Here is a 25,895-nt window from a genome sequence, read left to right as displayed (position 1 = left end):
CTATTAGTTATGCATTATTATTATTATTATTATTATTATTATTATTATTATTATTATTATTATTATTATTATTATTATTATTATTATTATTATTATTATTACTATTATTTATAGTGCGTGGCTGCGGGACACCATGCACAAACCGTTTGAAATTTTAGCAGTTATCATTCAGGTCAGCTGGACGCATCAAAACAGAGCGCGCACAGCTACATGGCTTAGGTTGGCAGCTTAAAACTGTCTACTGCTGTCGTGTTCAGCGAGCGTCTCAAGAGCTCTCAACATTCGCATCGATACATTATGGCAGCATTGGCGGCGTCCATGCAGTCGGAGATATCAATGCATCCGGCCCTATGGGGAACTTTGGTCATATTTTTTCATAATCTTTCTTTTTATTAACACGAAAGTGTTTTATTCCGGGGTCCACCAAGACTTTCATGACGTATTTCCATCACAAAAATACGTCAGGAAAATGAACACCATCAGATGGCAAAGAAAAAAAAAAGCTGCAAGAAAACGTTCCCTTGACAGAAGCCGAACCCATGACCTTTCGGTCCGCGACGACGGCTGGCGTTTAGCCCACTGAGCTACCGCCAAACACATAACGGAGCCTACATGAACGCGCCATTTTTCTTTCACACTTTCCTCTCACAGTGCTCTTGGATGGATGCTGTGAGTGTCCCCTTTATAACGGGGCGGTGACATGTGTGCCACCAGGCTCGAAAAAACAAAAAAAAAACGCGCCGTTGCTACGACCGTCTCATTCGCCCCGTTTCCAATACAAGTGTAATTTTGTCAACGCTTTAACACACCACGAGGTTGCAGCTTTAGCCCAAGCCTCGCTCATAACATCCATCCATATCGAAAAAGAGCTCTCCGACGCTCGCCTGGCTGTCGCACCGCGTTCCCCGCTCGCCCTTGTGAGAATTAACGGCCAGGCTAGAGGGAAGACACGACGGGCGTAGTGTTTCTGTTCGCATTTCACGACGCATTGAAGGAGTGCATATCGAGTATCAGTGTTTATATGCTTGTTGATGCCATCTTTGCGCGGGATTCACCATATGCGCTGCCCACACATATGTTAAGAACTTCAGCTACCGCAAGGGTTAAATCATGATCATTAGGCAGTTTTAGAATAGCGTACGCAAATCTTTGCGTTAGCGTGTGCCGCCACTGCGCATGCCTCGTACGCTAACCTCTTGCGGGCCCCCGTTAAGTGACGGAAATAGCGGGCGACCGCAAGTACCGCTAACTTAGCGTACGCTATTCTAAAGCGGCCTATTGGCGTTAGTCCTCGGTGCGGAGACGTGCCACTAGGCGTCAACGTGTGTGCGTCATCAAGCGGTTCTATATCTACCAAACAACAGTAGACAATGTACAAGCTATCATATACCAATGCACTATAAACAATCAACTGCTACTGTGACTGCACGTTTCACTTTCGTGTCAGACCGATTCCTATGGCTGAGGGATCACCCATCTTTTATTATTTTCTTCCCTCTCTTCACTGGAATATCTGAATCACATTCCCCATCCATACACTGGGTATCATGCCAGCGGTATACAGACGCCGGCAAAAATCAGTTTTTCTAATGTCTCTCTTCTCCAGAGTCTGAACTAACTCCATGCACGGGTGACTAGGATTTATAATTAAAGCTTAAGTTTCACAAATGTGTTATACTGGCAGGTTAGTGTACGTAGCGGGATCATTTCTTCGATTTTGTTTTTGTGCTGGAGCAGCACGAGATTCTCGAATAGAGAGCTTCTATCCGGAAAGTGCGGTGACGCCGCTAATCTTAACGGGATGACGACGGCCGTTTGGAATGTGTGGCGAAAGGTGGCACTGCCCCTTCGGGTAATTTGCTAATTGGTGAGACTGGACATTTGAGTCACTCCGTGAACTCATCATTTTAACTAACATTCTATTCGCGGTCACTGTACAATTTTCAATATCGGAGCGAAATATTTTTTAATCCGTTGTCGGCGGCCTTGAAGCGTCCTTGAGCAAAACCCTGGCGCCTTGATTCAGGCATTCAGACGAGATCATGAGTTTAGAAAAACGTTAGACGATTTAGAGCACTAGGTACTCTACTACGGGCAATCGGCTTGCCGTCCCCTATATATGTTCTACACGATTAGTGTAGTCTAAGCGGGAAACTAAATACAAGCACCGCAGGGATTCGAGTATTACCATGAATTCATACTGCAATTTCGACAAGGCATCTGCTCAATTTGCCCGTACGCTTTAGAGAGAGCGGTCTTTGACAGTCAGAACTTCCTACAGCACCGCATCAGATACCCTAGCGGCTGTCCAAACAGGTTCGTCTTAGTGTTTCTTCACACTGTTTCTGAAGGTGTAACGTCTTCTACGCTGGACCCTACTTACCTGTTACAATAGCGACGTTCCAAAGGTAGTTCGGGTGCCATACACTGCTCCTTTAAGCGCCAGCCCCCTGCGTGCGCTCTTCTGAACGCGAGCCGTGGGCAGGTAAACGGGTTTCACGGCGCGAATTGATCTATTCTTCGAGAGATGGCGCCACGGTGCGTGCGTCGCAGCAGCGTGCAGTCGCGTCATGGCCGCGTCGGCCGCATACGCTAGGCAAAGCCCAACGCCTATCTCGCACAGTGATACCAAACAAATACGTCCATATGGACGAGTGCAGTGGGTTGGGGTGTGCCATTGCGATTATGCACAAGATTGTGGGTAGTATAACCTCCAACCATATTCTTTGCCGGTGGACACCTCATGCTTACATCTACTGTCGATTACGATAGAGACAACCATCTTCTTTTTCTATTTTTTTTTAAGTGTTACTTGCTGAAAAGATACAAAAAATGATAAATAATGGAGAAGCACCTGCATCCTCATCAAGTTAGTTTGGAGGCACACATAAAAAATTACGAAGATAAATATTTATAAAATAGCAATTCTAACAATTGTGAATTGTTTATGGGGATAGCTGACAACGTATTGTAAATATATTTAAGCAATTACACAGGTCTTTGCCTAGGCGTGCGCAGGGTTCCCCTTTGGAGCGGGGGGGGGGGGTGTGTGGGGGGGGGGAGGCGGGCGAAGGTTCATCGCAGTGGCTCCCCTCTTTATTAAGTCAATGTATAGGGCAAACTTTGCCCCCCCCCCCCCCCCCCCCCCAGACAGCTGCCTTTTGCCGTACGCATTTTTTTTACAAGTAGTTGTAAGAAGATGCCGGCTTCCTGTTCGAAACCGGCAGGACACAATGATTAATTTTCACCGAAGCACTTCTAGGCAAAGGTTACGTTCACGGAAACCCTAGCCAGAAACCCTAGCCGCGTTATACAGTGTAGTTATAGAGAGGGTAATTATACAGAAGTGTACAGGCGGCCTTGAGTGAACTTGCATACATACGTCCACATCTACGTACATATCTGCACGCCATTTTTTCTTCGAGAGATACCTAACATCGCCTCGGTCTTGGCAACATCTCTGCTTCGACAGTTCGCACTGTGCATACGCATGCGATACATTTCTCTATAGCTTGGGAAAGTCTTAATGCGTAAACGCTGCTTGATATTACAGTCGCGATCTTTGCTGTGGACATTCATATATGTTGCATAGCATTACGATATCCATGTTAAAATGAAGGAAACTGTGCCGAGCGCAAGCACACCCACATATATCATTTCACTAACCGCTTCTCGAACGCCTTGCTTCCTTTAGATTCGAATATACGTGTTGCATCTGCATCATTTCTTTTCTGTGTGTGTCAGCCTGACGTCGCTGTCGTCTTCCTTATTCTCGTCTGAAAAATTGTCAGTAAGGATAACGCATTGAGGAGCGTTGATTCATCTAATTGCACATAATCTTAAGCGTAATTGCTCTCTCTCTCTCTTTTCTAGTTTCTCCACTTGTGGCGAAGAAGCTGACTGAATAATGTCTGTATTAAATCTTAGACTTTCGGCCTTGCTCTCTCTCTCTCTCTCTCTAAAGATATATACGAATAGAATATCAATAGCTCAGTTGTAAAATATGACGTCTGCCAGTACCCTTTTCGCAAATTTAAACATAAGATTTTTAATGCAAACTGTGCACACATCGGAATTCCCTTCATTAGAATGAAAGCAATGATGGCGTAAAACATCATGACACATCTGCAGGAAACTGCCGTACGCGGCGTGAATGGTAGCCGTGCTACAGCGCTGAGCTTTGAAACCACTTGTGACGCGCGACAGATATACCGCGACTGTTGGCGTCGCAGCAACTAAAGCCCTCACCGACGCACATTGTTCTACGCTGAAGCGATGATTAAGCTAAGGTCCTCCTCGACTGATTATTCTGTGCAAATTTAAGTTGCACTATTAGACTCACCACCACACTACCTCACCTAAACCTGCCTCACCAAAACTATCCATCAGGCCAAATGTAATTATAAACGCTTCTGCTTACGGTCGTTCGGTTGTAGACTCCGCTCAGACATATACCTAGTCACAGAGCTCCAACTGAGGACACATAACTAGCTGAACTATTAGATTCGCTAGTCATTACAAAGTTCAGGTGCCAGATGTTCTTCTTGACTTCCGAGAAAAAGGACTATTCTAGCAAAAAGTGCGGGGTGTGTTCGTGCGCGCTACAAAAGGCATGGCGCCCTACTCTTCTCCATTTTGTCACCTGTGGTTCAGTAACAAAGAGGCTTCTATTAGAACTTAGTTTTGAATAGGGCTTAAGAAAGAAGGCATAAAATATGCCGGATGACTCATTATAAGTCCACCGGAAAAGGAGCACAGCGAAAAACACGGGAAGCAAGCGAGCAGCCGGATTTAAGTCTCTTCTATAGGCTGCTACTGTAAAATTACCAAGTCACACTGTGTACATAATAGGCGTATCGCTCATTCCAAGAATAAGTTTAGCGGTAGCATTCTTTCTCGAGTTAGCGCGTCAGGAGCGCGCCTGTGAAGACGTCAGCGATTCTGGGTATGCTGCTCCGACCGCGTTTGTCGCTGTGCGAGGAACTTGAATGTTGGCGACGCTATTCTTAGCGTGGGCGTAGAGCAATTATTATTCCACGGGGGAGGTGACGTCCGTATAGGCGACTTCGGAAAGGCGCTCGCACATTCCGTAAAACAATAGTTTTCCTCGAATTGATTTCCACTACATCCATCTCCTCACCCTGATAGTTAAAACTGAAATTGAAATTGAAATTTTATTCCACAACAAGAGCATGTTACAAGGAGGGCAGGTAAGAGCTGTTCTAACAGCTTGAGCAGCCCTGGCCCCCTAGTACACAGGACAGCAAAGAAGCATGAGGCTAAGTAAGTACAACCTACTAAGTGAAATATATATGAATTCATAAGTTCGATCGCTTACCGCTTGGACTAAGGCAGGGACTTCGCTATTAGATTTTATCTCTTGTTACTTCGTTTAATTCTCGCCCAATTAAGGGAAAATTTGAAAGAATGGCATATCCAGGGGCCTGTCAACTTAATTCATCTATGTGATCAACGTTGCAGATTTTGGCGGAAAAGGAAAACATATCTAGCGAATAAAAGAAAACATCCGAAGTTGTCTCGTACAAACAAACAAGAAATGCACGGACAAAGTATTCTAACGCGTAAACAAGTTCAATGGAAATCACAGCGTGCAACAGAGACCAACAGCGACCATTCATGTCGTAAACTTCGTTATGCTTTAATACGCGCCTGGTGTTCAATAGGCGCTTGGTGTTCGTACGTCCAATATCATGCGTATAAATGCGGTTGCAGCAGATGCCAGCCATACGGTTTCTTTTTTATGTGTGACTGACTGCCATGTTCAGCGTTGCACTAAACTACACAAAGAAAATGTGCAATTATCATTATGCCCCTACTTGCCGTATCACTGGAAAAAAAAAAACTTACTGCGACTACTATTACGTTATAAAGAACGACAGAGCAGAGCTCTCTCTCTCTCTCTCTCTCTCTCTCTCTCTCTCTCTCTCTCTCTCTCTCTCTCTCTCTTTGTATATATATAGGTATAAAGGTAGATGCACCTTCATAAAAATCAACTGTTTAATTTGTCGACGTTTCTACGGGAACCCTGTCTTCTTCAAGACATAAAGCAAACATGATGTCTTGAAGAAGACGGGGTTCCCGTCAAAATGGCTAAGAAGTAAACAGTTGTTTCTTTTTATAAAGGTGCATCTACGTTTACACTTGTAACCTTTCGGCAACCGCAGTTACTCTCCTGCATTTATTTATATATATATATATATATATATATATATATATATATATATATATATATATATATATATATATATATATATATATATATATATATATATATATATATATATGTCTGAACTGTCTCGTAATTACTATACGCGTAAGTTATAGTAAAGCTGCGCGTGCACATGACTAGACCATTCTATGCACAGTTGTAGCATGTTAAAAAAACTTTTTTCTCAAGCAAGCAGAGCAGAATTTGCTTCTGTTCTTGCGTGAAGATCTTTCTTTAACATTTCGAAACGTAGTAAACCGTGAAGTCTTTGTGAACCAGTTTTTGATGAACACAGCGGAGCGCAACTCCAGTTAAGGACGGCCAGTCTATTGTATCATTGTCTTGCTGTTGCTGTTGCCCGGTATCATTTGCCCGAGACGGCTAGGACGATATGACTGAACTGGATAGTTTCGCAATTGTGCTTCACTCACGTCCATCTCGCGAAAGAAAGATACGCGCTCTGTAAATGGGCTTGGCCAGCGAGGCTCTTTATGTCGAGCATATATTCCGCGCTTTGCTTCTGCGCGAAACAGATCGCGCTGTGCATAACAGCTTGTGACACTTTGTTAAAACGAGCTGGAAACAATCGTACCTCCGGTTAGCCGCTGGAGAAAATTGAAATGAGAACAACAAAGAAAGCTACAATATGTTGAAGCTCGTTGCCATTGCTACAGCGTCACAATGAAAGCTTTTGCTGTAAAGGACAAAACAAAAGACCGTTGCACTGCGCCGCGCGAAAACATGGTCGCATGGGTTACTTTGCATGCAGCTGTTTTAAACGGCGAGCACGAGAAGCGATTGTGGGCATGTGCGGCCGAGGTCGCCGAGCCGCTGGAAGCCGTTCATGCAGATTTATGGCCACGATAATACGCGTGTGACTATAAGACTGAAATAGTGAACAAATGTGCTCGCGCGATGGCTTTTATTGTACAGAAACATAAAATTTCGACCGCGTTTTCTTGCGAGTGATACGGTAATACAGTAAAGAATTCGTTTTTTTTCTAATATCCACAACTTTCAGCCATTGTCAATCTGTGCTTCTATGGCAGCTTCAACAGCTTGACCTTTTTTTTTTTGTTATTGACATGATGTAAGGAGATGTTGGCGCACAAATAAGGCGCCGGCTACTCCTTAGCTCTTTATCGCGTTAAGCACATTAGCTTTTACGTTTTACGAAAGGTCGCGCTTCTGTACTCGATAGAAGGTGCACTACGCTCTGCCGGAATTCTCGTGGTTTACGGGACAGGACTCTCGTCCGCCGTGGTCGTACTGTTCGTGTGATGTGTCATGTTTTGATGCGCCTTCCTCCACTCCCCTTTTTTCTTAACAGTTGAGTCTTTCTAGGGGGCCTGATGAGCGTCCGCGGTGGATGTCACGCTCCGGATCCCAGATACACCCATAGATGGCGTAACCACCTCGGTCGCGGACGAAGCGGTAGCCTTACAGTGGAACGGGGAAGTGCTGTCGAGCGTGAATAGGGCCTAAAGTCTTCCCGCAAAAACTGGTTCCCAGATGCACCGATAGATGGCGTAGCTGCATCGGTCGCGGGCTAAGCGGTAATAACAAGGGAAAACGCAGGAGAACTGCAGCTCAGTTCTTTCTCCATATTTCACAATTTGTAGAACAGGAATACGTTTTTTTTTCTTTCTCCTCCTTTTTGGTACGTTATGGTTGTGGTGCACTTGTGAGGAGAAAACAGTCGGTGGAACTTTCTTGGGTGTCTGTTGTGGTAGGCGTTTGTATATCTACGTTGTGTTAAATGATTAATATTAATTACTTCTATGACCATGGCTGGTTACGTTAAATGTGTGTGCCATAGAATCGCAGGTTGTCAACATTGTGCAGAGTTTAAGAGAAGATTACGCCTTGAAGTGATTTACAACTGAGCTACAAGCATAGCGTCAGGCTGGAGCCAGTGTTTTGACACAGGCGCCTGTCTTCCTCACGTTCTTGCTCTGTCGAATTTAAGCCTCTTATGGAAACTACGACTGCAGTTTGGTGCTTCCTTTATTTCGTTCAATATAGTGTATATGTTTTTCCAGTTTTCTCATCAAGGTATGTCACGACTGTTTGAAGCGCACAATAAGTTGAGACATGTTTTAGTATATTTGTTTTGTTTCGAGCATCTCTGGTGTGACGCATGACAAGCTGACCATAAAGGATCCCCGCAACACTTTTCTAACATGGGAAGGAAACGCTGCCGATAGGTATTCGAAGCTCCTGGGAACATGCGAGCAAAAACATAATAGCGCAACACGCTACGACTTAGTTTCAAAGCCAGCTAGAAATCTCTCGTTCGACTTTCGACAAATGCAATAGACTCGCCCGACCACATCATAAGCTGCGAACACGGCCAAGGGCTGGTTTGAGCATCGTGAGCTGCATCCTTACCGCGGATGCCGCGGGCTGTCGCCACGTTCCCGCGCCGCGCTTTATTGTGCTAGAACTACACACCATAAAATTACACCAGTGCGCTCCTGATCACGCTGAAAGGCTGCCGCGCGTTCAAAGAAAAACAAAACAAAAAGAACAGAGAGAAAGGGCTCGGCATCATGACGCGCTCTGACGTACGGACGTGCCGTCTTGTCTCTTTGTGGCCCCTCACGCAACCCCATGTGCAGCTTTCAGCGCGTATGTCAGAAAGAAAGGACAGAAAAATCGCGTAAAGCGTGCAGCAAATCCGTGTATCTGCGCTCGTACTGGACGGATATAAATAAAAAAAAATTGGCGGCAATCGATTCGTGAGGCAATAATGTACGATAGTGACGTCATTCGATGATTACTTAGAAAAGTGTTGTAGGGTTCTTTTGAAGTTATGATGATCGGTATTTTACTTTGTGCAATGCAGGCCATATGCCGGTGGTGATGTCTCTGGGTTTCCTTTATTATCAAGTTTTTTTTGTTTATTATTCCTCCCTGTACAAAATCAGGCACGCTACTTTGCCTCACACACCAGCCCTGCGGCTACCCCACTGCAGCACTTTTGTCGCGGTGAAATAAATATACGTCTAGACGAGAGTGGATTTACATTTTGTATTCTGTCTAGTTGCGGTAAAGCGAAAAGGAAACACCCATCATGCTACGTTAAGAATTCGTGCTTGTCAGCACTCCTTAAGCGTTCCCTTAAAAAAAATGAGACCGTGCGATTTGTACTGCCGCCTCTGCTTGTCCGTGCGTGAATGTCTCGGTGACTTGCCTAAACGGCCGTGCCTATATGAGCAATGTGCTTACTCGCGTAGCTGTTGTTCAAATGAATTGCGCTCGGTTGTCTGACATCCGCCTCGGTATTCTTTCTTTTACCGAGTTCCTTTGAAACCTACGGGCGCATGCCACATGAATAATGCATGGGAGCCACTTCGCTGCTTTTCTGTCGGCTTCGAACAAACAGCTGCAACGGTGTAGTGTCTCGTATTTGCTGAATGTGTGCCTTTTTCTTTCATATGCGCTGCAACGAGCGTTTTCGTAGCCGCCCAGTTCGCGCTATTGAGTGACTGAGCGACAATGTTTTAGTCCGATTGTGATACCGGAGGCTCTTTCCATAATGAATGTCGATGGAGCGATATGAACGCAAATGCGGAGTGACCGATGTATCCGAAATTGCGAAAACATTTTCTTGTTTTGTTGTTCATTGCTTCACAGCAGCGCGACACTTTTCGGACGGACAACTTAAAAAAAGAGAAATATTGTCCTTGCATTAATCCCTAGGGTGTATTTTACGCTACCACTGCCCTTTTTTCTTCTATTCTTCTGTTGTCAAAACTGAATCCCCTCTTGCGTATAAGTTGTCTCAGCAAAGCTGCATAATTTTATTACTGAATTCCTCCGAGGTCTTTGCAGCAGTTGACATTTACTGCTACCAAAGCTGGAAGGCTTTTGCAATAGAACGCTATTCGTACGGCCCACGCTAGAACGTCATCACTATGGTGATATACGCTTAAATATGCTGTTGACTAAAAAAAAGAAAGGAAGAGTAATTTACATGGGGCCTAGACAAGAAAAGATAAAGATCTCAAAGCTCTAGCACGTGTTCTGCTATCCGGATTGAGACACGGAATTTATTTAGTTGAAAGAAAGAAAGAAAGAAAGAGAAAGTTTTCAGCCAGCTTAGAGGCAGCTTGCCTTTCATTTTTCTGAATTCGGTCGTGTCTAGTAGTGCCTCTGGGCCCAGTATGATGTAACGAAACTCTGCTACTCCGTACGTATATGTGCGTAAAGGTATTTACAGCATTTACGTCAGCAGCATAGCTAATATAACTGCTCGTCGACAATAACAGCGGTGCTTATTAACGTGATCTTTAAGAGCAAGCTGGCTTCAGACGTCACGCCCTGTTAAGCTAGGAAGAGTTTGTCGCGTTAGGACACGCGATGTGTTTTCAACAAGCTACTGCGTTCAGTGTGGAAATTGCTGTAATAGCCTTGTTACCAGTACGCAATCACCTTGTGCCGGCTATCCGAAATCGCGTAAGAAAATTCAAGAGCGCATGCCCTATCGGTAAAATGGTCCGTACGTCTGTGTGCCGGACGTACACCTTTCTTTATTTCTGTATCTTTTTTTCTATTCCAACGCGCAGTGCTCCCTCCCAATTGTGTCCTTCCTCGATGTCCGGAATTGGACTTTCTTCCATGTGCTTAGTAGCGAACACTTCAGTTGCTCAGGCATCAGCGACGGTCATGCGTTCATCTGCTAGGCAACAATGAAACGTGACGACGTCAAATTACAAACCTCGACAAAAGGCCACACTGCCATATTAATAAACAGCTGATCACCAGCATCAGTATTTGGAAAATGGCTCATAGAAATGCACATGTGACCGGCGCATCTTCGAGGGCCGCAATTCTGTACGCTCACCGGCGCCGGGATTTCGCGTACGACGGCGCCGTTGATATCTGTGAGTTATAAAAGCTTCGTTTAAAAATGTTTTTTGCGTTTAACATGGGAGGGCGGGACTTGACGGGAATTTTTGTCGGCGGACATAATTTATCACAAAGTGCGCGCGTTTCTCTATCAGTGGGCAGCATACTGCAGGCGATGCCCGGACAGTGTCTGTTATACAGTTTCCTTTTATTGTCAATCTTCACGAACATCGAGAGCGCTGAAACATTTTCAAATGTGCAACGTATATAATTCCACCAGGTCGTCCGCAGCCGTGCATCCTTCCGAATTTGCCTGCGAACAGAAAACAAAGCGCCACTTAAATCACTCACACAACTGCAGATGTCACTTCAAACTCCCGTAACGCTTATCGCTCGCTGTATCTCACACACGTCAACAGCACTCAGCTCTGTGGCCCCGTTACAGCCGTGGCGTGCTCCTCTAGAATGATATAAGTTAAGCGTTTGAGGAACGTGTAAAACCTGCGGTACAACATATGGTCGCATGACGTTAATGAAAACGCTACGTTATCTATAATCTAGACAAGAGACAGCTCGCATTCGCTACTCAGTTGCGAGTTCCCGCTTGCCTTCTTCGCTGGTGTGTCGTCCTCGCGTACGTGAGTTATCTGGAACGCTTCGTTAAGACGGATCTCTCCTAGAAACAAGCCGTCCTCTTGTTGAGCTCTGCATAAGTGTTTCGCTCGTTGGAGGCTAAGCTACGCCGAGCTCTCAAGCGAGGATTTCACTGGGTGAGCTCGGCGGTATTTAGCTGTGCCCATGTCTCAGGAACTTAGAGCGGCTGTCATCGCGCATTATGAAGTGTCGTGGATTTTATTTAACGTGAAATAATAAACGCGCAAATAATAAATACGCAAATGACAAAGCGCGTAACGGGTCCGGACCGCCGACAACAGCTGTAACATAAGAAATTTAAGACCGACGCAACTCAACAGCGGAGGAACTATGATCAGATCATCTGGTACACTTTTTAATCCAGAAGATGCAGTAATGCGATACAGTGGCACTCGAAATCAGCAGTGTCACTATTTCCTATTAAGCAGCTAACACTCAATGACACTCTCTTTGTGTTATTTTTACTTATAAATACGCAAAGTTTGTCATGTCTTCAGGAATGTCACGCTAATGACGACTTTAGCTATGAGCGTTAAATTTTGATACAGCTTAAGCTTTACCAAATATCTGCAGTGAATACATGGCTGGAACCGAGATGTGTCTTTCGAGGCAGTCATAGGAATGCCGAGTCTCTGTCTGAAGTGAAAACTAACAGAAACGAATTCCGACTTTCGAGTTCTCGTAGAAAAGTGTAGACGTCGTTCAAGAGCGGTCACAGGGATTGTTAGTCTCTTTAATTATTTTATATTTATTTAGCTGGTGGGCTTGGTTTGCTATTCTGTTTCCAGTACTATCCCGCTTTGCGTCAAATAAACACTTCTTATCGCAGCTTGCAGCGCACGTTGATTTTTATTTTTTTTTTTACAAATAATATCATCAGTGGCAGGAAACACTGTAACGCGCTTAAGTCGGTTGAACTCGCTTTCGGCTAGACTTCAGAATAATGAAGCATCGCAAAAGTATTTACGGCTTTTCTTTCTCGTGATTTTCATCGAATATGAAATGCGCCAAATATCTTCGTCAGGCATGCAAGCGTAAATGGTCTGTGTAAAACGGCCAACATTTCTTTCTCCACGAAATAGACACATTCGCTTTCACGTCTAGCACATGCGAATATGTGAGAGTACATTATATGCATGATCAATTGTCGAAGCCATAGCAACACCAGTGTTGTTGAGACAACTTAAGACTGCAGGACTGTTTGTTATTTGGATTTGCAGCAATTGACCACCAAGCCTCCCACCCCCCCCTCCCCCCCTCTGCCCTGCGTGCGGGTACCCCATGGGCTTCTCGCGACGGTAGATAGCCGCGCGCTTCCTCTCAGCATAATCCGTGATCGTCGGTTGCCCTCCCACGCTTTCATTCGTACATAGAACGTGCGGTGCGCTGGGCGGTGCTATCGGCATTAGATTTTATACAGAACCTCACGGCGACGGCTAAAGTGTGCATAGACTGTCCGTATAATTGGTATCGCAATAATATTAAACGCCATCACTGTTGCACCGCACACAAAGTCGACAGTGAAATATAACATTAATATGAACAAATCGCTTCCTTATGTGGCCACATAAGTCGACGGTCATGTGTTTACGCACCCAATGTAATTTATCATCGACAAGTAATGATTAACGTTTTGCAAAGTAATCACCGCGTATTGCGTATGTTGCTTGGTTCTTTTTGGACAAGGCTCTATAATTTGTCAAAGTCTAATCGTTTACTTCCTCGTTGATGTTCAAGTGCACTTAGGGAACCTTTTTTTTATTGTAGTAAGGTAGTCGCGATAATATATGCACACTCCGACGTCTCTTCATAACTCCCACAAAAGTATTTTACAACTGTATAGGTAGCCTAAATATTCGTAATATAGAAATACAATCCGAAAATATCTCTATGTGTGTTTTCTCAATGTGACCTCTATCTGTGTTTGCTCATCGCCCTCTAAGTTCTCTTGCCGAATGATTATATTGGGAAATGAAATTCTCTGTTGAAACAGCGTCAGGACTTCGTCGAGAGTACTGACGCTACGTTAGACAGGAGAAAGCGCTCAGCTCAAGCCATTTTCTTCTTATTATAAATTCAATATTTCTAATGTATTTCATTACATCAAATGATAATTACTTCTATGACAGACAGTGGAGTATTTGTGCAGGAGATGATCACAGTTTGTAGGAATATTGAGCATATTTCCGCAATGATATGCTCGCTTGTTTGTCCTGACAGTGACTGTGTCGATAACGGAATGGGATTTCTTTAAAGAACACCTCTTCGATTTAAATCTGGCACTATTAAAAAGATCGACCCTCTGGATCACCAATACTGTTGATAAGTCTCGACGATTTGACAATAATTTTGATATTATTTTTTATTCTTAGCGAAGCTTCGGGGGCATTTGGAACAGTGTGTGGCGTATATAGTTTCCGTTCCGCATAAAAAATTACACCACGAGATCCATTAAGACCGCCATGCACATGCGCTCGTGCTGTCGCACTCGACGTCTTCGGAAACAGCTTCCGGAATCGCTTGATTGCTTTCCTTCGATCGGTCCTCGCTTTAAAATGTGGAGCATATACAGTCAACAACATCCAGGCTGACCGGCTTCCGTCACTGCTTCGTTGCTGTTTCCAACGTGGCAACAGCAACCGCTGAATCGCTTTTCGAGCGTTGGCAGAGAGGCTTTCCATTTGCCTTGTTGGTTTTATGTCATCACAGTTTCTGTTTGTACGGTGACGAAGGGTTGAGCGAAAACGGTTTCCTGCCTGTACTCACATATAACGTGCATAGAGCAATCAGCATATGGACTACCTTTCCCGGAGCAGTTGAATATTCGCTTCTCTGGTTAGTAATAACGCTTGCCGTGTTCTCACTGCTCTTGAAGTTCTTCATGTGCGATAGTGGTGCGTCAGTCCTGGGAGGTGAGTCCTCTAGTTTAGAAGCTTTGACTAGTTTGTCTTGGTTCATGATGTTCTATAGCACAGCGCGCGAACGTAGGTAAAATGCACAGAGTAGAAAGAGAGCGCTGATTTCCCATTAATCGTTATTTTGCCTAACAGCAAGATATATAGGCGCAGAAAATGATAAGTGGAAACCTAATCATTACGTAGTCGTGCAATCATTTTGAGCACATGCTCGCGATTGCCATACAACCCGGCCAGGTAATCACACTCAAGCCATTACAGTGCAACATATGTGGTGCTTACGCAGCAGTCGGCTAGCTTGTACATCTTTCCCGCTTCTATTAGCTGTCGGGTTAGCTCTCGGGCCACTACCACGCACTGATGAAGAGGAGGGTTACGCCCACAATCTCGGCAATGAATGAAAAGATGCCCCTGCAGCGCGATGTGCACGTTATTTCGGTGGTCGCCCAGGCGGTCGCCTTACAACGGGATGAATTGGATGGGCAGGGGCAAATGGAATGGATTGAGACGGAATGGATGGGTGACATTGCAGAATCATTAGGCGCAACACACTGTCTAGCATTCTTTTTTTTTCACATATTCATCGCAAAGGTCTTTACGGGACGCCATTAATTGAAGGTCCCAATCATCTGCGCCCATATTTCCTTTAAGACAGATCGTATCGAACGTTCACGCGAAAGCACACGGCAAGTCATTGGCGTAACAAATGATGTTTTACAAGAAGGGTTTTACGTGTACGGCGCATCTTGTTCGCGCATTACATTTCGTAGAGCTATATTACTAGATTCCACTAAATAAATTGACGTTAGTGCTAAGATTGCAATGTCGTGCCACGTTTAGCAGCACCTGTACGAGATATGAGACGATGTTAAATTGCTCTATACGCATACGACCCGAAGCCTTAGATAACACAGCACCCGATTCATAGTGCCAACATTACACTGACTCCCGGTGCACTAAGCGATCGAGACACGGCCGTACCTTGCAGAGACTATTGCGGAGACTGGTTTAACCCCCTTTTGGAGGCGGCTGAATTTCGTTGCATCGTGTAATATGCGCCGTTTTTAACTAGGTCACCTCACGTGTGACCTCGAGTCTCTCGCTCTTTTTTTCTGGTCGCGCCGTAAGGTGAGCCTTGTCGTGACGCCATCGGCGTCGTCTCTCGCAGGAACAACGGCCACGCTTTCGTTGGGACGTTCGTTTGGACGTCGAACAAGTTCTGCCAGACAACATCGTCTATGCAGACACAAGCGCGGAAGGCCTTTTCCCAAAGCGGAGTCGATAATTAAACCAATGGATATGTTTCTCCTGCGCCGCACAACTGGTCGGCTGTTTAGGCGTTGATCCGCGATATTTCGCCATCGGCGATGCCGCCGATTGACGGCTGTATATTATTGCGCAGAAGGCCCATACATTAGGCAGAATGTGTCCCGCGAAAGGCGAACCACACGTCGCTTGCGCGAAAAACACGTAGCTGTAGTTTCTATTCACGCTCATTGTACCCGACGCATAAATTAACACAGTGCGTCTTCATTTGCAAGGCGATTGTGCTCCCGTGGCACATTCGCAGTCGCATGCTCAGGGGAATGACTGGAGCATCAGAATGAGACAACTTTGTCGTGTAGAGAGGCCTGATGAGAGGATGGATGTGTATTTGCCTTGAAACCATCGAGCGGCGTTTAAGATCTAATATTCCTCCGTTACATATATGCGTGAAAGTCGTGCTCGCTCGTCACGGAAGAAAAGTATGCCAATGACAGGATCAGCGTAATTGCATTATCCGCTTCGTCTGTGCCCTTGAATTTCTCCGAGTGAGTGCGTTCACTCACATTCGTCGTCTACATCAAAAGCCGTGCCGGTTCATTAGCAGTTCCTGCACAACGGTGATTTGGTAAACCAGATCTCGCGGTCCCAGGAACTATAACGGAAGTCACTGGGACAGCGACATCAGCCGCTGTAAGCGGTCTTCCGTGACAATACGAATGATGAGCGAACCTGGCATTATAAAGATACGCGCGACTAAGGAGTTTCAAATAAGGGACTTACATGCACAGGGAATTAGCCACGCGCATGTCAAATCAATATGCTAATTGCGCGTTTTGTCATCGTGCGTCATTTGAAATACGCATAAAGCATAAGGTACATGCCCTTTCAACAAAAATATCGACCATCACGCATCTTGTTGTTGCAGCGTAGAAATCCAGCGTAGCGCTTGTCGCTTTCTACCTCACTCTCTCCCTCTACGCACAATGAAAGTAATATTCTTATATCACATTAAATTGAGCTCGACCTTGAAAACGTCTCATACGTGTTAAGCAGGGTACGAACTCCTTTCATTCCGAAAGCGACTCCATGGATTTACCGACACCGGAGCGTCGCTCCTTTACGTCTGAGCGAGGCTTGACGTGCGCGGGATTGAAAGTTAGGGCAACGCATTTTGATTCCTGCAATCTGAGCTTCTGGCAGCTGCACATCCCCTTAACGCCAAACGAACAAGGGGGAGCGTGCCGCCTTCTCGACGATACGTCATAAATTAATACTTCGAACAGAACAGAGAGAGCGCGCAATCAGGCGATTGCGATCTATATTTGCTCACCATTTTGTTTGACTGTCGTTGAAGAGGAACAGTCTTCAAGTTTTCCCTGCTCTTATATATATATATATAATATGTGTGTGTGTGTGTGTGTGTATATATATATGTATGTATGTATATGTGTATGTGTGTGTGTATATGTGTATATATGTATGTATATGTGTGTGTATGCGTGTGTGTGTGTGTGTGTGTGTGTGTGTTAGAACATTTGAGTTTCCTTCAGCCATTGTGAAACTTCCATTCAGTTGAAGGAGTACGATTTGTTTCTTGTTATTTAAGTTTCTTCGCCAATTTTTCACCGGACTTTTTTTTCCGGTATTTTCATTTCACCTAGTCGGCCGGGAAACAATAAAAGAGACGAGTGAGTTCAACTGGTTTTTGGTGAGAATACTTGTTTTAGCGTTCTGCTCTTGTTATGCTTTCTTTTCTGTAATTTCGTCTTCCTCAATGTTCCAGTCTCTGCAGTAGCCCTCTTTCTCGCCCCTTTGCGACCAGAGTCTCACGATAAACTGTAGGCGGATAAGTGTGGGTCTGCGTGCCGGAAATAAAGGAGGCGTAATCGCCCGCACCCGATCCCGTTCTCTAGAGAGAGAAAGACCGAAAGAGGAAAAAAGAGTTCTACGAATGGGGTTCACGGCGCTAGCGAAGCCATCAAAAGTGCGTTTTCTCCGAGGTTTGGTGATTGCCCGGACAACCCGATTTCCGAACAGGCAGCTAAAAGACAAACAGTGACCGACAGAGTCGCGAAACAGAACGGAAGTACTAAAACGAGACTTGATGTTATTGGAATTGGAGTATCTCGAGTGACTGATGTTTAACGAGTCCAGTCTTGCGAGATACATGTAGCTTTACGTCTGCATGAGTAGCCACTGTGTGCTTTGCCGTCCCAGCAAACGCAGACGTGCGTACGAAGTTACTCAAGATCTTTGGTTAGATAGAATGTCTGTAGCGTCTCTGTACATTCTGCGGGTACCGCCCGCATTTTCATGATCGCCGGCTCTCAAGACAGTCGTATGATCAGGCTTCGCTTTAATTTTATTGCGATAGCATCTATATGGACACTCAAGACGCGCGTTTTCCTCGCCATCGGCGTCGGCATCGCCGTCATGTTCCGTATAAAGTACAAACCAATAACATCGCCCCGCGCATCTTATGTTTTATATGCGACTGAAAGCTCTCGAGCGCGGCCGACGAGTTCGGCTCAAGCAGATGCAACAGGCCGACCGCCTCCGTCGCGCGATAGTCGCATCAAAGGTGCCAGTCGGGGAGGGGGGTCTGCGAGGTTTCAGCAGGAAAATGCATACTTTGACCAGGATGGCGCGCTCGAACGCGATGGCGCATGCCATATCTTTAGTATCTTTACAGGGGATCAGCCGACGGCTCATACCTTTGTGCGCGTTGTGTTCTCTTAGCAAACTTTGTGCTGAAGCCATAAACAGCACTTTGGTCGCTTCGCTCGCTAAGCGCCCACGTTTTCGTACGCCAGCGTTTCGTTTGAGTTACACCAGGTCGGATCTAAAAGAGTTATATCATATGCTAACTTTGCTTCGTATAACATTTGGATTTGTCACTATCGCGTTCTATATGCTTTGCCTTTGCCGCGAAGGGACTCCTTTCTCTAGACAGATAAGAAATCCAGCAATGCCTCACATTTACAGAATACGCGCAGTCTTTGGCACCCAAGTGCCAACCCTGGCTCTGCGAGGTCACGTAAACACACTCTACAAATGACTGGGTTGTCTTGTTAAAAACGGATGGGGATTGAGGAGAGGCTTATACACGTTGTATACGAAAACGCTGCATTAGCGGGATATCGAGATGATATTGTTGTTATCCCTTTGAGGTGGCGTCGTATCTCTGACATATTTGTCTGTTGAGCGCACGGCTTTACGAGTGGGATTCCCGGAGAGTCGGCCGAATTTTGATGAGTGCGGATTGTGGAAGCATTCGCAAAAGCACTGGGTGCTGTCAGTTGCCCAGGGTGGTGTTATCCCCACAGAGGCGTATTTTATAATACATGTAATATTTTGGGACGCTAAAGGGCAGACCTGTCAGTCACTTCGTTATGACGAAGTCTGCCTATGCGGTTATCAAGGCGCTATAATACTTTTGCAGATAGGACACAGCGCGTCGCCACATTACACATCCATTTTGTCGGCCTATATACTGGCCACTCTGACTGTACACCGCAACCGAGTTATTTCCTCTAGTGAAGCACATAGGACGGCTTGTTGAGCAACTTTAAAATTGTAATCTTTATTTTTTCCTGCACGTACAGTGTTGCGTGCAAACTTCTGTCCAGTGAAAAGTTTGTTGCGTGGAACCGTCATTGGAAACGTTTGTCGCTTAATGCGAAGGTGATTTCTTTCAATCAATAACTTTCAAGTGGCTTCGCTTTATTCAGTACCAGTTTTATCGACATGTTTTCTCTGTGGCTTTCACCCTTTATACCTGCATCGCAGTTCGCGACTGCTGACGCGAATCTTGCGTGCTCGTTCGCTTTTCTGACAGCAACCATTGCTTAATAAATTACGTAGTGGTTAATTTCTTTCTTGTTATTTCGTTGCTTACAATGTGACACGGTAACGATCTTTCATCGTCGTCAGCAAATATACTCCGCAAACATGATCGCAGATAGCTTGAACTCAGTGGCGCATTTCATGTACTGCACCGCAGTCAGCTGGCCGGCACGATATTACTTGGTAGTGGTTCTGCTTTCACTGTTGAGTGTTTGCTCGTGCCCTTCGGTGTGTTTTAATGCCTGCATCAGCTAACAAACAGGAGTTACGGTGTTGACCGAAAGCGGCCGCACGAACTTCCTGATGCAATAATGTGTCTATGTTGTTTGAACTTGTTGCGAAGTTGCCCTTGCCTTAAACCTTCAGGTGTACAGGCGGGGATGTTCTCGCATTCTATTTAGGGATATACCCACTATTTCGAAATCGGCGCCAACATTCCCACATTACATCTACTGCTGCTGCCGCTTGTATCGCTCTGAGGTATACCACTGCTACTGGTGTACTCCCCATTATCACAAATTTTACTCCGTCATCATTATTACGGTCGCTGTTTCAGGCGCTGCCGTTGAAATTTTCAGTTAGCTTTGTAAAGTATTTTGCTTTCAGTGCACACGTCTCATACATTGACGTGAATGAGTATATTGGCCAACCCCGCGCAAATATCGCCAGAGTGCATCGCAAAGAAGAAAAAAATCATTATTCAAACTAGCGCGCAGCTGCGCTTTTAGTTTAGAGATGGACATCGTGGTGCTCGCTCACAGAAACATATTTAATGCTTCTTCTAATTTTTGGTGTGTTCTTTCGAAAAAAAAAAAAAGAAAAGAATCAACTGCATCTTTCCACAGCCGGTCAAATGCTGCCGCAGTGCTACCATGGCGCCTAAAACTCGCTTTGTAAAAAGGTAAATGACGGTCCCAACGCTGCCTTTAAGTTATTCCTTTTTGAAAGAACAGCAGAACACGCGACGGGGAAAGTGATGCGATTAATTACCTCGACACGCCCTTTCGAAGTCATAGCTGCGCGTATTAGCAGTATATGGTCTGCAGCAAAATTAATGGTCCCTGTTGTCTGCCTTTCCCTTTAGCTCATACAGGACACAGGTGGGAGCGACTTCAGAGCTCCTGTTTTGAAAGCAGTGCTATGCGCGAATCACGAGCGCGATCATTCGCGAAACAAGATTATGGGAACACTACCCATCCGAAAACCGTTCGGATATCTTGGCGCAAGCGTAACGTGCAAGTAATAGGGGACATTCCAAGCTACGTGTCGGATAAGAGACTGCTAGCAACACCATCACCCAAACGAAATACGCTGAGGCCAGCATTATGAACGAAGTAACGAATCATCGATCTCATATGCGCGCGCTTTGGTTACTTCGTTATACCAAACGATTGCAGCTTAAGCAAGCGTTGTCGTTACTATTCCTGCCCGTATATTGCTATGTATGCTCGGTCGCACTGTGGGTGTAGGGATGCACTTGCATTATCCCAGCCAACGCTGTAACTCTCGCCCAACACCCTGACTGCCACAACGCGCGCCATATTGAAGTTCACGATCCGCGCATTGCGCTTTGTGTTGTGTCCGCCAGCTCTGGACTGTTCGCGCACAAATACTGGTTACACCTGGAATTACCGGGGCGGTCTTTGCGTCGACAAAGACCTTATAGCACCATCGAGATCTTGTGTAATATTCTGCTCTTTTCCGGTGCACCCCCCGCCCCCGTCCCGTCTGTTTTCTTTGCTATATTTGCTGAGTGCTATGCTCTCGATGCGCGCATCGTACGGCCGTTTCCTTTGCCATGCCGATCAACAGCACGCCCACTTGTGTAGAGCGTAGCGTTGGGAACTCGTACAACGCGCGCAGAACAGCCAAGGGAGAATTGGAAACGAAGCAAAAGAAGACGGGAGGAGCAACACCCTTGAAGTGAAGCGATGCGAAAAGATGTGATGACTGCACGCGCACAAATACAGTGGCGCCGTGGGCAGACGCGGAAGCTAGTTCCAAGATACTGATTGGAAGCGGGCGCGTTGATCCGATACCTTCTGACTTATTTCTTTGCATTTCCCTTTAAGATCTGCCTGCGGCGGCGGTGACTGTGCGAGCCTCTGATCACAGCGATTTGGATCGCTACACGGGCTTAAAGCGTAAGCACGGCCCTATACATTACAGCATGCGACGAATAATGGCGCACCACCGCCTCGGCGTCCGCCCGTTGTAGTTCCCCAGTCCATTGCTCTTTGTGTAGGGGCCGCACTATAGCTTTACTGCAAGGTCGTCTCCTGCTGGGTTTTGCTTGTCTGATGCTGCTCAGCGTCTCTTTTGAGAGAGATCAGAGCGACCTCTTTTGTTAGACTCTGTCGCCACTGGGTGGCGAATACACTCAAGCATATAATGCGATGTAGAAGTCTCTTTGCCAAAGCAACGATAACTATCTCTAGAGCGTCGTTCGACTGCTTGACGAAGCCTGTCGAGTGCATATTTCAAGGCAATACGAAGACGGAATGCACCCCGCTAGACTCATTTTCATTAATTTCTCATTACAATCTATTCGGCTTTGTGCTTGCTATGTTGTACTGTATTAATCTGTATAGAGTGACTGGCCGGTGATTTTTCGCACGTCTTGGGTGTATAAGTACATGCGTTTGCGCATGTCCTTAGTGAACGTTAAGACACCTTCTCTTAAAGGAACTAGAGCACCGTGAACTTGTGGCTCACACGCGCGTGCATGCGTGAGTGCATGTGTGAATTAATCAAATGAATTAATAAATGTGAGAGAGAAAGAGGGTGAATTGCTGATGTTTTGTTGGACTAGTCTCGATTATTACATTATAAACAATGTCAGCCACTGAGACCATCGGCCGGCGCATGTCCGCCTGATGATTAAAATATTTTTATTCGGCATTTTTTCTTCATGTCTATTCGCTACGCCACTGCAAGAACTTCTAATTGGACTTTCTCAGCAAAAGCACCTTTTCCTTTCTCTTAGATTTTTCCATATTTATAAGTCACAAGTTAACTCTTCATGTGCCACGCTATGCGCAATTATCATCTAAAGTGGGAACTATATTAATCGAGAACCCCATCTGCCAACATGTTTCACATCCTCTACGAGAATAAACTCGCCCCAAATTGCACTGATTCGTGCAACCTAAGCAGGACAAATCTCTGAGAAGAGATGAAATTGACCATGCCATTGTAAACAATAAACGCTAGTGATTAGTATAGCTTATTCAAGACGCGAAGATTCTATATGCATATCGGCCTATCATTCCGTACATGCAGCTCATTTCTGGGTTAATGACTGAATACATTAGGGTTCCTTCGATACTGATTACATTTGCAAAATTAATAATGAAGGTAACCGTGACTACACTGAGGCGAATGTCTCCTATACGTCTCTTAACGCTTAAGTTCATCCTTGTAACCTCTGATGAGACATTCCTTTTCCGGAATGTTCCGAGTATGCACACATTACGGTTTGCGATAACGAATAGTTGACACTGCCGCGTTGTTTTCCTTGCGTCATTGTTACTTTGTTGCCTGATGGTTCAAATGACGCACGCTTGCTCGCATCTGAACAGATCAGACAATTCTAACTTTTTGATTTTCTCTCTCTCTCTGCCACTTCCATTCCTTATCTTCGTTTTTTGTATATCCGCGATACAGTCTGCCCAGCGAGGGTCATCCCGGAACTCTTCTTGCAGTAGATGAACGCTATCTGCTCAGTATTTGCGCCACACTCTGGCTATCCTTACTTTGGCGATCTCTTAAATGAGGCTGACGCGACAGCGGCGCGGGCTGTATAGCGCGATCCATTCCGCCTTCTGCGACATTAGCTGTGGCAATCTCCCGAAGCACATCCTTTAGATGGAACGCTTCCCGTCTGTGTGTGGGTCCTCGTCTTCCTGCATCGCCTAAGGCGACTATTAGAGAAGACGCATCGGCCCATTACCCCTGGCTGGCCATTCTATGCTCTGTACACGCTTATACCCTTTTCATTGTGGAAGTAATACTTGGCGCGACGGCAGGGTTTTCAATACGGACGCCGCTGAGTATCGCTGTCGCGAGGAATATCAACCAACTTGCCCAAGTCGCCATTCTGCTTCAGAGTACATGGGCCTTTGCAGGACTCGCAATAAAGCAAGACGTGTGCTGGTTAAGCTATCCGATGCGCTCCTGTTGTCATCATAACGCCTTCGAGTAGGGCAGCTTCTGGAAGTGCGCCCCGGTCTGGATCTGAAGCCGCCTATTTACACTCCCTGTTTTCATACAATGTTCCTGGCTTCCAGGAAAATGAGTATCGCCCAGCATGTTTCATAAGAAATGTCAACCATCGTCATCAGCTGTATTTCCATCTACACAATGGCGCCACTCACAACGGGAACCCCAATAGCTGACACGCTGTCAAACTTGCCCAGTGCCGTCTTTTACATTTGGCGGCGTATGTTTCTGTAGACATTTGATCTGCATCGCTGTTGTTCAACATGAAGTAACACAAAACACAAACGCTGTTTGTCTACCTCTGGAGACGAGCGATCTAGGTTAAATAATCAGAAATAGCCAGCTAAAGAATTAACGTCCTTTCTTCGACAAAGATGGCTGCATCTTCATGAAGTGCGGTCATTGCATTGTATTTACGGTTGCCATGGCACCAGATCGCGTCGTGGGAATGTGTCTACGCGCCAGTGGAGAGATCGTTCTTCACGCATTGTTGCGGCGCTCAGGCTTGAAACATTGCGCGCTTCCAAGCGTTCTAGACGCATACTGTTGCTATGGCTCTATCGGGCGCAATTGTCCTGACTTGTGTCTTTTTATATGCTTACTTTACTGTCTTCGATGAGCGGCCGTAGCACATTCTGTTTTAAGCAGGCCTGCACTGCTCCATCAGTAGGTAAATTTCTGCTTGTTCACTTTTTCTCCGAGTGTACTTAATCGTCTTTTTTTTTTTTCGTCTATAGTTGCACAGAACAACGAAACAGTAACCTGATGTGCAGCAGCTGCATACGTGCAGTCTGTGATTCATTTTTTCGCTTGAGAGCAGCAGAACCGTCGCGTTGCTATGGAAATGTGCGTGCCCATAGCAACGGAAGATTCGCTATTGGAATTTACACAACCCAAATTTAATGCAGCCACGCGTTGTCCAGTACCAAAAATAAGAATACAAAATGGGGGGGGGGGGGGAGGGGTTGAGGATGGGAGGCTGGTGTGGCGCAGCTCTTGCAGCTGACTGGACCGACCAATGAAAGCGAAAGGAACACTTTAGATACATGTTCGAAATGCATCGTTCACTGTGTAGCTTAATTACTGTACCTCTTGTTTGTAATTACTGCTGACTACTTAGGTGACAATTTTACCGCGTCATATATCTGCTAAAACATGACGTTCTCCATTCCTATATGCACCGTATAAGTCAGTTACCGACGTAAGCGGAATAAAGAAAAAAAGGTTTAATATTGCGTTCATTATGCAACACCATTCATTCTGCAGAAGGTGAACAGCCGAAAACGCTTACTCTGCAATGTAGCTGCAGTCAAGTGCGAAATTCGCTGCGCAGGAGAAGCATACCTTATACAAGCATGGTATACATATATATGCTGTTTCACGCATAATTGCGCACGCTGCCCATATGGAAATATTGTATAATACAGTATATACAACGCATTTAATGCATTCCTATTTCGTACGATTCGCGATATTGTCATCAAGGGAAACAGCGCAATTTAGATTGTGAGTTTTTCAATTTTTTCAATTTTTTCAAAAATGTGTGAACGAAGCTCTACTCTATAAACATTTTGAGAAAAGAAGATAGCTAAAGCAGCTTGCCTTCGCTGTGTAGTAACGCCAAAAAAAAAGAAACATAATTGATCTACCCGTCATAGGAATCGGTATAACACGAAAGCGAACCGCGTCTTCACAGAAATAGTTTATTGTTTATTGTACTTTGATAAATGCGAGCTTGCACATTGCACATTGAATATTTTTGTGTATGGCAGCTGTAGGACTGTTTGACGCTAATGCACCCACGTTGACGCCTTGTGGTACGTCTCCATCCCAACAACTAACGTCCATGATCATGGTTGAACCTTTGTGGTATAGCTGAAGCTGTTTACATGCACATGGACGCCGCATAA

General features: G+C 45.4%; 1 protein-coding gene and 1 long non-coding RNA gene across 2 annotated transcripts in view; one reads left to right on the top strand and one right to left on the bottom strand.

The window, feature by feature from the left end:
* Nucleotides 1–25,895, top strand: part of LOC119394257 (doublesex- and mab-3-related transcription factor A2) — a 59,969-nt gene that overhangs the window by 7,646 nt on the left and 26,428 nt on the right. The gene's annotated exons all lie outside the window — the stretch shown is intronic.
* The window catches only part of LOC119394259 (uncharacterized), a 257,770-nt gene continuing 243,151 nt past the window's right edge, over nucleotides 11,277–25,895 (bottom strand). Inside the window, exon 3 of the long non-coding RNA XR_007416092.1 lies at nucleotides 11,277–11,396. This is a non-coding gene — a long non-coding RNA (uncharacterized LOC119394259). The remainder of the gene's footprint in view (nucleotides 11,397–25,895) is intronic.

This window comes from Rhipicephalus sanguineus, chromosome 5, assembly GCF_013339695.2.
Source record: "Rhipicephalus sanguineus isolate Rsan-2018 chromosome 5, BIME_Rsan_1.4, whole genome shotgun sequence".
In the NCBI taxonomy this organism is placed as follows: Eukaryota; Metazoa; Arthropoda; class Arachnida; order Ixodida; family Ixodidae; genus Rhipicephalus; species Rhipicephalus sanguineus.
Note: the sequence above shows the minus strand (reverse complement) of the source record. Positions and strands in the feature narration are given on the sequence as shown.